Source organism: Moschus berezovskii, chromosome 18 (genome assembly GCF_049115385.1).
Source record: "Moschus berezovskii isolate FMDL1 chromosome 18, NW_MosBer_1.0, whole genome shotgun sequence".
NCBI lineage: Eukaryota > Metazoa > Chordata > Mammalia > Artiodactyla > Moschidae > Moschus > Moschus berezovskii.
Window position 1 is genome coordinate 72711692 of NC_142477.1, and position 13858 is coordinate 72725549.

The 13858-nt window shown below is 46.3% G+C and overlaps 1 long non-coding RNA gene across 1 annotated transcript; it reads right to left on the reverse strand.

Moving 5' to 3' along the window:
- Positions 1–2009: 2009 nt before the first annotated feature.
- Positions 2010–13426, reverse strand: LOC129553162 (uncharacterized). The gene is made up of 3 exons (XR_008685411.2): positions 13241–13426; positions 3691–3865; positions 2010–2287 (listed from the first exon to the last, which is right to left on the reverse strand). It is a non-coding gene; the product is annotated as an uncharacterized LOC129553162 (long non-coding RNA).
- Between the last annotated feature and the right edge of the window lie 432 nt (positions 13427–13858).

The window sequence follows — 13858 nt, forward strand, 5'->3', positions numbered from 1 at the left end:
TGAAGCAACTTAGCAGCAGCAGCAGCAAAGTAGACTCCACAGGACTTGAGACTGGATTTAGGTGTTGACAATAGAATCAAGGCTGAGTTTTCTTATTCAGGTATTTAGGTGGATGCTGATCCCATAAACCAGAATCAGGAAAAGGGTGAAGGGTGAGAAGAAAAGCAGTTGGGCAAGTTTCATTTGCAAGCCTTAGAGGCCATGGGAGGTCACAGTGAAGATACTTAGTAGGTAGGGTTCTGGGGTTTAGAGCAGAGGTCGAGGTGGCAGTCACCACAGTTAGGGTTTCTTTTAAACCTCTGTTTATCCAAGACCTAGCATAGTGGCTGACACTTAATAAAAGACCCGTATTAATATATATTGGCTGGATGAAGGAAACCCATGTGCACCAGTTTCCTGTGGCTGCTATAACAAATTACCACAAACTGGGCAGCTTAAAACAACAGAAATTTACTGTCTCACAGTTCTACAGGCCAACAGTGCCGTTGGGATGAAATCAAGGTGTCCACAAGGCCACACTCTCTCCAGGACAGAATCTAGGAGAGACTTGTTCTTTGCCTTTTCTAGTATGGTGAGTGCTGGCATTTCCTGGCTTGTGGCTACATCATTCCCATCTTTATCTCTCCCTTCACATCAGCTTGTCCTCTTCCATGTCTCTCTTCCCTTATAAAGACACTTGTGATGCAGACATAGAGAACATACTTGTGGTTGTCAGAGGGCAAGGCGTGTAGTGGGAGGGATGGATTGGGAGTTTGGGATTAGCAGATGCAAGCTGTCACATAGAGAATGGATAAATAACAAGGTCCTGCTGTATAGCACAGGGAACTACATTCAATATCCTGTGATAAACCACAATGGAAAAGAATGTGAAAAAGAAGATACATACACCTATATATATATATATATATATATAACTGAATCACTTTGCTGTAAGTAGAAATTATTATAACATTGTAATCAACTACAATAAATTAAATTTTTTTAAAAGGACACCTGTGACAGATTTAAGACCTTCCCAGATAATTCAGAAAAATCTCATTATAAAACCCTTAATCTAATCACATTTACAAAAACTTTACATTTGAGGTAACAGTCCCAGGTTCCAGGAATATGCTGGAATAACCTTATATCCTTAGGGGCCACCATTCAACCAGATGCACCATGGAAATAGGGTGTAATATTTCTGTGGAAAAATAGCCTTAAAGTCCTGAAAAGGAAGACAAGATGGGAAAGCTGACCAAGCTAGATGTGGTGGTGGTTTAAACTGCCCACAGGTCATTTGCTACTCTCTTCAAGAAGCGGACTCATTTACTTCTCCTTGAATACGGATTGCATTTGGTAATTCACTTCTAACAACAAAATAAAGTGGAGGTGACACTGTGCTTGGAGATGAGGTCTCAAAAGGCACTGGGACTTGCTGCGTGCTCACTCTCCCTTCCATCCTCCACCCTTGGGACAGGACTTCAGTTGCCTAAAACCTGGACCAACATCTGCCTGCACCTAACAAAACACTGAGTTAGAACTGCTCAGATGCGCCCGCCAGCATTCTGACTCACAGAAACCATTAGTTAACATGCACGTCTTATTTTAAGCCACTAAGCTTTGGTATAATTGGTTATGCAGCAATAGATAACCAACACAACGGGCGGTGAGAAAACGCTGAATGCAGCAATAGCAAAGCAAAACCAAAAGTATACCCTTAAGAGGCAAGATATTGGTGAGTATGGCAGGGATGAGGTAAAAAATTCAAACAGCGGTGGCATGGATCCTGGAAGGCCTATGAGTTTGAGTTCCTCTATGATCAAATGGACTATGTTACGTATTTCCAAAAATATTTGGTCTGAGGATGAAAGCAGAGAACTGAATTGTATTAGAAAAGATGTATATACAATCCTAGCATGGTGTCAGAAATGGAGTAAGGGGGAAAAAATAACAACTAAACAAAACCCAGCAGCTCACATTCTGCACTACCTTCCTGCGTGACACCAGCTCTGCAGTCCTAATGAATACTTATTTATTGTGTCTGATGATATACCCACACACATTAGGTATTATTATGCCTATTTTAATAAGGAAAGTGATGCTTCCAGAATTGGGGTGGCTTTTTACAGTTCCACAGAGTCAGGACATGAACCCAAATCAGGCTGATTTCAAAATCCACGCTAATCCCACGGCACCACCCTTGTCTCTTTGTAGAACACTTATTTACATTCCTTGGGGTTTTTTGAATTCTCTTCTTTCGGCCTTCTTAGTGAGAAATCTGCCAGTGTTCCTCTTACCCTGCTCCCTTAAAAAAAAAAAATCCTTTAATTATGGTTCATTCCTGAAATTAAGTGTCTACATATTTGACTAGAGAGACTCAGGAGCTGAAAGGGATGGAATGCGGGAATTCTGAATTGAAAGCCTCTTCAAGACTCTTCCTCATTCTCTTTCCCCCAGGCTGGATGTGCAGCTATTCTGCCTGGCAACCTTCCTTTTCCCTCCACATCTCCCCACCCCTCCCAAGCTCTCTCTGGCCTTAGCACAGTATTGTCTCAGTCCCATTCCCCCTGGAAAATGTTGAGTCTGCGTTGACATTGACACCCACTAGGGAGCTGTGCAGCTGTTGCCATGCAGCCAGACCAAAGACCTTCCAGAAATTGTTTGCATTCAGGAGCCTCCTGTATGCCTGGCAACTCTGCAAGGCCTGGCACCCCAGGACTGCTCCTGGGGTAGGGGTGCTGCTTTGCTTCTGTTCTTCTTTTCTCCTTCTCTGATTCCCTGAAGGCCCAGTAAATTAAGAGTTCACAGATAAGAAAGAGAGGTACTTTCCTCCTGCTATCTAGAATAAGCTGGGTTGAACAGGGGAGATCACATCTGTTTTTTTTTTTTTTCTTTGTGGTTGTAGACAATTATGATCATTTAGATCTCATTTGGCTTAAGCGGCACAAATTCAATTCCAAATGGATTTGGCAAAAAGAGAAGTTTAATAACAGTGCCTTGGAGTATCTCCAAGAAAAGTGAAGAAAGGGCAGTGATGCTGCCTGATGGGTCGCCATGTACAGTTGTGCAAGCTGCGTACTGCACAACCCTAGGGGCCACTGTCACAAGGCACTTCCTGGAGTTGTGCAGGGTTCAACTCGTCTAGCTCCTCTCAGTGGCCCTTGTCTAGTTTTCAGGGAAAACTGGAAGCAGGGTCTCAAATGCTACCAGGAGTCTCTGCATCTCTGAAATGGACTTCTGAGTACTGACTGAATCCCTCCCATCATGGGCTAGTTTCATACAGGTGGTGGAGGAAGAATTGTCAGTGAATGGTTCCTAAAACTTCCAACATCAAGGAGGCACTGACTTTTAAGGTTATTGGTCCCAACTTCAGAACTTTTACAAAAAGGCTCTGATGTCTGATTTGAGCTTAGTGTCCGTCATTCTACTCATTAAGGAGCAGGATGGCTGGACATGGGTATTACCTGTGCCTTAGCCTGAGTCAGATTCCCACCTGGACCCAGCATGTCTGCTCAGCTGGAGGCAGGAAACGTCTGAGCAATCCCTTTGGGGGAATTTAAGTCTTTTAAGCCTGCTTTTTTTGTCTTTTTTTTTTTTTTTTTTTTGGTAATCTCTAGAGCCTTTCAGGAGCTCTAACTACCTAACAGCAGGTAGGACAATGTGGAAGTAAATCTGCCCAACTCAAGAGTAGGTGTGAATTAAACTTACCTCCTCTGGGACTTTCATTTGATGTAGTCTGAAGAGTTTGGCAGCATGGGAGCCTATGTTCATGGTCTGAATGTTTGGGTGGACCTTAGGCAGTTCTCAAGCTCTCTGTCTTGAAGGCAGAAAATACCAATTCTCTTCCCAAACCAACTGCCCACAGAGGCTTTGTAACTGCCTCCTTCAAAAGAGAGAAGAAACAATAATCTCGTAATTGTTCATCTCCCTTCCACTCCCTCTCTAGCCTCCCACTTCCAATACAAGCTTGGAGGCTATGCCCACTTCTTGCCCTTTAATTTTATCCAAGGTAGCACTCTCTCCAGGTTTTTTGAACCCTCCGTTTTTCATCCCAGCTCTCATCAGTCACCATGGCTTAGGAGTTTGAACATGAAAGCCTGAAAAGGATTCCCTGGGTGTCATGAAATCAAGGGGTTACCATGAAAAGGGATGGGGGGATTGTGGAATGAAGAAAAAGGAATACAGCTGCCACGTGCCATAAATATTCTCGGACCATTTAATCCACATGGAACAAAGGGGTGTATGACTATTAATGACCAAAATAAATAGTAATCAATTATGATGATGGTAATTATGCTTTTGAAATTAGCCTGGGAAAGGATGACCGAGGCAATTTTTTATTCCAGCTCAGGAAAATGGGACGCCAGCTGGGGCTAATAAGAGCTTTCATTAAAGCACTGAGTTTCGTCCAGCACTGCAAAGAAAGCCCTCTCTGTGCTGTGACCCGGCCCGGCCCTGACATGCCTTCTGCTTTTTAACAAGAACTGAAAGGTGGCGAGACAGACAGTTCTTGCCTTGGCACCAGGCGAAGGCGGCCTTTGAAAAGGCAGGGATTATTTTCAATGGCTCAGGGCTGGGGAGTTTCATTTCCTTTGCCCTCTGTCTCCATGCGCCTGGGTTCCAGCACCGGCGCAGAGGACCTGGAGTGGACTAGATTGGTTGGCACCGGTGGATGACCCAGGGCAGAGGGTCTGGGCAGGGGAGGACGGGACAGGGCAGTTTGCGGTGACTGGCTGGATAGGGAGAAAGAGGGAGACAAATATGTGGTTTCAGTACAAGGGACGGTGTGTCCTTCCCCGCACTTCAGTCACTCCAGGAGCTGTTGTGGAGATAGATGTTCACTAATATTTACCTGCCAGCCCTTCCACCCCAAAAAGCATATTTACCCAGGCCCAGGGCAGCCCTGCCCCGCCCCACCAGTGCCACTGCTCCTGCACACCCAGTGCCCTTGGGAATTTCATGGAAGTCACTTGCTACTGGCTCCTGCCTCAGTTTCCCCTTTTGGCTTTTCTCCCTTTTGCTTGATTTCTTGCTCTATTTCTCTCTCTCTATGAAGAAACTAAACAAGGTCTCTCACTTACCCAACTAGAGCACCACTGAAGAGTTTAAGGGTTAGTGGGAATAAAATTTCCCAGCCTTTGAGTTCTGATAAAGACTCACTGCTTCCTTGGTGGCTCAGAGGTATAGAATTTGACTGCCTGTGCAGGAGACCCAGGTTCCCTCCTTGAGCGAGGAAGATCCCCAGGAGAAGGAAATGGCAACCCACGCAAGTATTCTTGCCTGGCAAATTCCATGGACAGAGGAGCTTGGTGGGCCACACTCCACCGGGGTCAAAAGGGTCGGACACGGCAGAGCACGCCCACACACGCACTCACAGACCCCCCATCCAGACCTCTGATACAGCCTCACTACCCAAACTCGCTTCAACGCCTCACCCTCACTCAGTGGCTCTCAGATGGAGTAAATTTCCCTTACCCGCCCCAACCCGAGGCGGGGATGTCTGGCAGTGTCTGGATATCGGGAGACAATTTTGGCGGTCACAGCTAAGGTGGGGAGGGCTAACTCCCCAACATCTAATGTGTATAAGCCAGGGATGCTGTTCAACATCCTATGATGTATGCAACGTATCCCACCCAAAATGTCAGTAGTGCCAAAACTGAGAAAACGTGCTTGATTAACAGCTAAGTTTACAGACTGGTTCCAGATAGGAAAAGGAGTACGTCAAGGTTGTATATTGTCACCCTGCTTATTTAACTTACATGCAGAGTACATCATGAGGAACGCTGGGCTGGAAGAAGCACAAGCTGGAATCAAGATTGCCGGGAGAAATATCAATAACCTCAGATATGCAGATGACACCACCCTTACGGCAGAAAGTGAAGAGGAACTCAAAAGCCTCTTGATGAAAGTGAAAGAGGAGAGTGAAAAGGTTGGCTTGAAGCTCAATATTCAGAAAACAAAGATCATGGCATCTGGTCCCATCACTTCATGGGAAATAGATGGGGAAACAGTGGAAACAGTGTCAGACTTTATTTTTGGGGGCTCCAAAATCACTGAAGATGCTGCTTGCAGCCATGAAATTAAAAGACGCTTACTCCTTGGAAGGAAGGTTATGACCAAACTTGATAGTGTATTAAAAAGCAGAGACATTACTTTGCCAACAAAGGTCCTTCTAGTCAGGGCTATGGTTTTTCCAGTGGTCATGTATGGATGTTGGACTGTGAAGAAAGCTGATTGCCAAAGAATGGATGCTTTTGAACTGTGGTGCTGGAGAAGACTCTCGAGAATCCCTTGGAGTGCAAGGAGATCCAACTAGTCCATTCTAAAGGAGATCAATCCTGGGTGTTCATTGGAAGGACTGACGCTAAAGCTGAAACTCCAATACTTTGGCCACCTCGTGCGAAGAGTTGACTCACTGGAAAAGACTCTGATGCTGGGAAGGATTAGGGGCGGGAGGAGAAGGGGACGACAGAGAATGAGATGGCTGGATGGCATCACCGACTCGATGGACGTGAGTTTGAGTGAACTCTGGGAGTTGGTGATGGACAGGGAGGCCTGGCGTGCTGTGATTCATGGGGTCGCAAAGAGTCGGACACGACTGAGCGACTGGACTGAAGCATCTGATAACCACCACCATCACCCTGCCCTCCAAGGCTGGCATCCTGGAAAGGCTGTGTGGAAATCTGAAGGCACCAGTCAGAGGCCCAGCTGCACGCATGCCTAGTAAGTCATCAGTGACCCCGATCTCCTGGCAACTGCTCCAGCCAATCAGATTAGCTGATCCAGAAGCTTCCTTCCTAGCCCTTCTGCCAAAGACAGGGTGTTCCTTCTGTGTGAGCAGAGAAGGGACTGGGGGAGAGGAGACAAGAGGGTCCCTGCATATGCCAGTTCAGGTTGTCTGGCAAAACTCGAGAGTCTGATGAACCCAAGAAGTGCTCCAGAGAGGTTAGCGTATAGCCCAGAGTTAGAAACAATCATCACTGACTCATGACTCTAATCTCGATGTTCATTTGGCAGTTGCATACAAAACCTTGGGCCAGGTGCTTTACATACCCTATTTGATTCCATCCAGGCAATGCTGCTGCTGCTGCTAAGTCACTTCAGTCGTGTCCGACTCTGTGTGACCCCATAGACGGAAGCCCACCAGGCTCCCCCGTCCCTGGGATTCTCCAGGCAAGAACACTGGAGTGGGTTGCCATTTCCTTCTCCAATGTGTGAAAGTGGAAAGTGAAAAGTGAAAGTGAAGTCGCTCAGCCGTGTCCGACCCCCAGCGACCCCACGGACCGCAGCCTACCAGGCTCCTCCATCCATGGGATTTTCTAGTCAATAGTACTGGAGTGGCTTGCCATTGCCTTCTCCATCCAGGCAATAGGATGCAGGATTTTCAAGTTTACAGATGAGGAAACTGAGGTCTGGGAGGACAGCATGTCTTGTCCAACGCCACAGATCAAGTCAGTGAATAAGGTGGGGTTGGAACCCAGCCTGATCTAAAATAATTTGAAGCCTCTTTATTTCTGCATCTAAAGAAGACTGGAGACCTGGAAGGGACTGAGCCTGGGGAGTTACTCTCTCACACTGGCTGGAGAGCTGGGCAAGGGTGGCCTCTAACGGACCCTAGGCATTTTGGTCTGGAAAGATCTGGGCTAAGAGAAAAAATCCAAGATCAATAATGTTATGAAGATTGTGGTGAGAGTAAGTATGAGCTCTATCACCAAATCCCCATACCAAGAATTTCAGTTGTGTCCCTGAATCTTTGACCAGGTCCAACAGAGGGATCTTGCAAAACTCATCATCTCAAAATCAAATAATTTTACTGTTAAAAAGCAGAGTGTATTTAGACTTCACATCAGCTCTAAAACTTGGGTAGTGGGAGCAGAAGGCGATCTTTTTTATTTTTATTTTTTTGCTTAACTGTATTTTAAGTTTAATTTTTATTTTATACTGGGGCATAGTGACTTACAATGTTGGGTTAGTTTCAGGTGAACAGCAAAGTGGTTCAGTTATACACGTATGAGCCTATCATTGAGTACCAACTATATGCCAGGTTCTCTGCTAGACCCACACAAAGACAATTTCATTCCTCCTCCCCAGAATCCCATGAGATGCTCTGAAGCCCAGCTCTAGGGACCAGGCAACTGCCAGGGTCAGAAGCAGTGGCTCAGAGCCCTGGCACACACTTATGCATAATGCCCTGGAGCTTGGCAAGATCAGTCATTATTAAGGGGTCCTGGCAATAATGGGGGCATAGCTCCACTGAGGCTATGTCAGAGAAATCCTCAAAGGATCCTACAGTAAAGCTCTCTGACCCTGAGTGCTACTAGAGACAAAATCTTGAAGTACACACCCAGTGAACCTAATCAGTAAAGCCCACACAAACCAAGGTGACTCTCTTCTCCATTTGGTGTCCTCAGAAAAAGGGCCTGCTCTCTTTTTTTTCCTTCACTGACCCATTGAGGGGCAGGAAATTCTTCCATATAGACACCCTCAGGCTGCTGCTTAAGCCTATTTCATCCTCTCTGGTCGAGAGTGATGAAGAACAGCTGGTAGTCACTGTCTCTAAGAATCTTTCATAAACCTGAAGACCCGTTATATAACCAGCCTTCTCCAAGTGAAATAATCCCCATTCTTTTCTAAGTTTCTCCGAGCCTATTTGTTCTCCAAGTTTTCTTTGCAAATGATTTGATCCCTTTGGAAGTTCTCTCTGCTCCTCTTGAGACACAGAGACTATAATCAGACTCAGGTGGAGTCCATCACTTTGCAGAACAAGTGTCCTCTCACAAGCATTGTAGGAGCGTGACTTCTCAATAAGATCAACAGGGAAGAAACAGAGATGTGGTGGAAAGCTCAAAGACACCCTGTTCAAATCCTTGCTTCTCCTTGAAGAAGCTGTGTGACTTCGGGTAGACCAGCTGGGCTTGCAGGATCTCCAGGATCTCAATTTCTTCATCTCAAAACAAAAGAATGACTTTCCCGTAAGGCTCCAGTAAGATAATGTAAGGGAAGTACTTGGCACCAGTAGGAATTTTCTTCCCAGGAGCTATTGTGACTTTACGGTTATGCCCATCCCTCCGCACCACAAAATGTAGTCACTTGCTTATTTGCTATTCCTCTGAATCAAACAAAGACAGCAAACCCAAAACAGGCAGCTCCTCACTGGCCCTTTCTGCCTCCTGAAGAAGTGAGCTTGCTGTCCTGCAGATGATTGAACCAGACTGCTCATGCCTCCTGTGGGGTGTGGGGGAGGAGGGGTGTCAGGGAAGGGGCTTCTCCTTTGGGTGGGAATGGGCTTGATGACCTCTCAAAATCCCCTTCAACCCAAGATTTTGTTTAGAACCCAGGAAACCCAGGCTCTCACCACTCATCCATTTTCCACAAAGAATCCAACCAGATTTCCCAAGGGGGTAATGCAGGAGGGAGGGTACCCCGAACCCCCACAACACACTTCCTCCATTCCTCATTAGACATGTCTGCCCCTCAAGGGCCTACCTTTCCTGCTGCCCCGATAACAGTCCTCTTCTAAACTCTCCTGCAAAGGCTCTGTCTTCTTTCTATTGGGTCCAGAAACGCAGCTCTGCTCTCAAACATGTCTGCTCCGGCCAGATCAGTTAACAGGATCCACCCTCCTTAGCAGGCAGTTTAAAGATCATCTACTTTTCCTGGAGCATGGCCTCTGGAGTCTTACTCCACAACCAAAGAGGCTTATCAGAAAATTCCTTTCCTTGAAACACACAATTTTTTCCGAGAGGAACTCCTCTATTATAGTTTTCTCCATCTTCTTGTATACAATTTAATGATTTGTCTCCTCTTCAAAGGGGCTTATATTACCTCCTTATAAAACAAATTATGCCAACAAATATTTATATATGTATATTTTTAAAAATCCCCTTGCACTTTTTATCTATTGACTTTATGGTGGTTTTTTATTTTTTTGTATGGTACAGCACCTGTCCCCAACTGTTTGGCCCCAGGGACGGGTTTCATGGAAGACAATATTTTCAGGGACTGGGGGAGTGGGGAATGGTTTCAGGATGATTCAAGTGCATTACATCGATTGTGCATTTTATTTCTATTTTGTGGCAACCTCAGAATATTCTACCTTGACTTTAAGGTTAGGGTTCACGCTCTTATGAGAATCTAATGCTGCTGCTGATTTAACAGGAGGTGTAACCCAGGTGGTAATGCAAGCAATGGGGAGTGGTTGTAAATACAGATGGAGCTTCACTTGCTCACCCTCCACTTACCTCTTATTGTGACCAATAGTGGTCCATGGCCCCAGGGGTTGGGGACCTCTGTGATGTGACATCCAACGGAGCTAGGCTGCGGCATCACAACTTGCCTATGGGGGCTCCAGCTGACATACTTTTCAGCATTAACTACATCTTGAGATTGAGGGTTCAGGTTACGTGAAATGAGCTAGTTGCCTAATTCTCAGCTTTGAGAAACTCACAACTTACCATCCTTTTAGTAAAAGGGAGTAGCTGAACGGGACTCTTTTTCCAAGGCTCTGGTTGACAGAGGGCTTTCTCAGTTGATTTGCCATGTGGAGTTCTCACAGAGCAATCCCCTCCCCACCACACCATTTTGCTTCCTTCAGCGATCCCTGCCAGATTGTAGTCAGCAAGTATTCCTGGCATCTCTTAGGTCACATGTCAGGGAAACCTTCAAGGGCAGTGAGACCCCACGATGCAATGATTCTGCTATTAAATCAAAGGCGTGGCCCTCTGTTGAAAGGAGCTGGCCTGCTGCCCCTGAATGCAATGTGACGCCTTCTCAGCCAGGAGATGACGGCCTCAGCTGGACACTGCCTACCAATGTTGTCCAGGTAGACAAACTCCTGGCTTCTTATAAATCCTCTCTCACAGTTATGAATCTTTAACAGCAATTGCAAAGCAACTTGGGGGCAAATCAAAGGAACCCCACTGAACAGCATTTGAAAAAGTCGAGGCCAACATACTGCCTTCATCCAGGACAGGGACTTAAACGAATGTGGACTGCACTAGGAGCAAATTCTTCCCCAACAGCTGGGTGGGGATGTGGGGCTAGAATGAGTTAGAGCACTTTCTGATGCACTTTGGTCAATGGCCTGCCTCTAAAAGATGCGGTGCAGGCCTTTGCTTGCTTTGGTGGAAAATGATACAACTGATCTGGTAAAATGCCTCTCCTGCCCACTTCATTTCTGCACATGGCTCCCTTTCCCTACTTGCACTGGCCTCTGTGCATTCCTACCAAAGTTGCCAACCAACCAGAAAAGCGAATTTGTCAGACAGCAGTTAACATCAGATTCTCTTTGGGAAAAGTGCTATTTCCGGGTTCTGCTACTAAAGCCTCGGTATCCTGCTTTTTGTACGAACACACAGTTGAATGATGAAGAAAAATCCATTCTTGGGTAGAGCTCTAAAGGCACATGCTCAGTTTTTGAATTGTGCCCTCACTCACTCAGCTAAGCCTGTGTTGCCCAAGCCTAGTGCTGTGAGCTGAGGACCCAGATATGAGGAGTGTTCCGTATTTCAGTCAGCAACTGCTGTGTAAAAACTACCCCGACATTTAGCAAACTGAAACAGCCATTTGATTATGCTCCTGTGTTCCTTGGTCAGGAGTTCAACGAGAGCATCATCATGGCATCTAGCTGCATCACTTCATGGTAAATAGATGGGGAAAAAGTGGACAGTGACAGACTTAATTTTCTTGGGCTCCAAAATCACTGCAGACAGTGATGGCAGTCATGAAATTAATAGACTCTTGCTTCTTGGAAGAAAAACTATGACAGCGTATTAAAAAGCCGAGACATCACTTTGCCAACAAAAGTCCATATAGGCAAAGCTATGGTTTTACCAGTAGTCATGTATGGATGTGAGAGTTGGACTATAAAGAAGGCTGAGCATCAAAGAATTGATGCTTTTGAATTATGTGTTGAAGAAGACTCTTGAGGGTCCCTTGGACTGCAAGGAGATCAAACCAGCCAATCCTAAGGGAAATCAACCCTAAATATTAATTGGAAGGACTGATGCTGAAACTGAAAGCTCCAATACTCTGGCCACCTGATGTGAAGAGCTGACTCACTGAGAAAGACCGTGATGCTGGGAAAGACTGAGGGCAGGAGGAGAAGGGGGCACTGGAGGATGAGATGGTTGAATAGCATCATCGAGTCAATGGACATGAGTTTGAGCAAGCTCCAGGAGATAGTGAGGGACAGGGAAACCTGGCGTACTGCAGTCCATGGGGTCACAGAGTTGGACACCACTAAGTGACTGAACGACAACAACACTTCAGGGTTAGCTCCTTGATGCCTGGGACCTCAGCCGGGAAGATACAAGGCCCAGAGGTGGCCTGCAGCTGGGGAATGAAATCGCCAAAATGTCTGGACCGGAATAACTTGAAGACTAAGCCTCCAGACAAGAACACCTTCATTGGGCCACTCCATGGGGTTTGGCTTTCTCACACACAGCAGCTTCAGAGTGGTCACACCCTTGACATAGTAACATAGGGCCAAAGCACAAGCATCCCAGGCTACAAGGAAGTACAGGGCCCTTTAGGATGCAGCCTCGGAAGCTCCATAGGATCCTTGGCCCTGTTCTGCTGATCAGAGCCAGAACAATCCCACACATACATGAGTGGAGGAGACACAGATACTACCTCTGCTGCAGAAGGAGTGTCCAGTCACATCAGAGAAAAGTGCAGAGGATGGAATGCTGTTACAGCCCCTTTGGGAAATTAGAGATGCTGCTCACTATTCATGGCGGACACAGTGTCTCTAGATGTCCCATCCTCAGGTACATGAGTCACCATCATACATCAATTCCTGACATAATAGCAGAAGTACCTCGTACCTAATGGTTCCAGGGCTCAGAAAGCCTCAGCCTCTCCAGCATTTCTGCAACCCCCTCTTCTCTTTTGTAGAGTGGGAGCTGGGCTGGGTCCATGCATGTGTGGAACTCATCTATTGTGTTGGGGGGAGCAGGGGGAAGGGGCTGACAAACTCAGATGGGAAAGGTCTGTTCTCTGTAGCCCTTCCCAACCCCCACCCCGATATACACACCACTGAGATTCCACTCTTTTGTCCCCCATGTTCCCTCCTGGTCCGCAGCCCTGGCCTCTGTGGCTCCTCTTCCCACCCACCAACCCCAGGCCCAAGGATCCACACTGACCTGTTTGCAGAGCTAGTTTAGCACTCTGCTGCGGCCCCCAGAAGCTCTGCTACTTGCTGAGCAGAACGAAGGCCTTCCCAACCCTTGCAGCCCACCCACTTGAGAATACTTACTCATCACTCATTCACCAAATGGTGGCTGGGCAGCCACTGTGCGCCAGGCCCTGGGTGGTACAGAGGCCCTCTGAATTATGTGACAGCTGCTTTCACGTCGTTGTTAGGCAAAATGCCCAGAAAGGTTATCAGAAGTGTTCTATCTGCTGTTACGGGTTACCACCTTTGCCTTCACAGACCCCTCTCACCTCTGCAAGACATTCACCACATACTGTGAGCTCTTCACCCTCAACTTCAATCATCTGTAAACCATCCTTATAATTTCAGCCATAAATGTGTGCCACCTGTGTTTTATTGGCTTTCTATGTCTTTCAAGTGATTGACTCTCTTCACTTACCACTGAAAAAGTTTTATATCACTACCATAAATAGAAAACTATAATCCCTTGCCATACATAGAAGGCAACCCTCAAATTAAATTCGATTTTAAAACTACACTACAAAACTTCAGCTATATATAGAAAACTGCGTCCGTGCCCTCTGTTAAAAAGAGAGCATAGGATGTATTGAACAGGTGTTAGAGACAGTCTGTTCCCACTCTGAGACTTATTCCTTGGTGCGATTCAAAGAGTTACAAAGGGAGACGTGTTCTCACTGAGGGATGTAACGCAACTTCATG